This window comes from Mandrillus leucophaeus, unplaced genomic scaffold (genome assembly GCF_000951045.1).
Source record: "Mandrillus leucophaeus isolate KB7577 unplaced genomic scaffold, Mleu.le_1.0 Scaffold199, whole genome shotgun sequence".
NCBI classification, from domain to species: Eukaryota; Metazoa; Chordata; class Mammalia; order Primates; family Cercopithecidae; genus Mandrillus; species Mandrillus leucophaeus.
This window is the reverse complement of record NW_012102020.1, coordinates 405,958-406,425: the sequence shown is the minus strand read 5'-3', so window position 1 is coordinate 406,425 and position 468 is coordinate 405,958.

Sequence of the window (468 nt, the reverse complement as noted above, 5' to 3'; positions counted from 1 at the left end):
GGGGCTGGAGAAGTGGGGGCTGGGAGAAGTGGGGGCTAGAGAATTGGGGGCTGGGAGAAGTGGGAGCTGAGAGAAGTGGGGGAGGCTCTAGCTCCCTGCTGAGCCAGGCCCTGCCACCAAGGTGAAGGACCTGTCTGTGGCCAGCAGCTAAGAGCCCACAGCACAGTGGAGAACCTGAGGCAGGAGCGAGAGGACCACGATTTTGCCCCAGATAAGCCAGCAGTTCCAGGTCCCCATGGCTCCGCTGCTTAGGTGCAGTCCCGATGCTCCTCTCTCACAGACCTCTCTGGAGTGCGGAGCAGCCCCAGCTCCTCCCACAGCTCCCTTGCACACTGAGCTGTGTCTCCTCTCACAGTCTGGCTGTAGCCCCCCACCCCTGGTCTCAAATAGGTTACAATCTGGAAAAGCAGTCAGGGGTGGGGGTCAAGGGCAGAAGCCAAGGCTCCCTTTGATCTTCTTGGGAGGCTG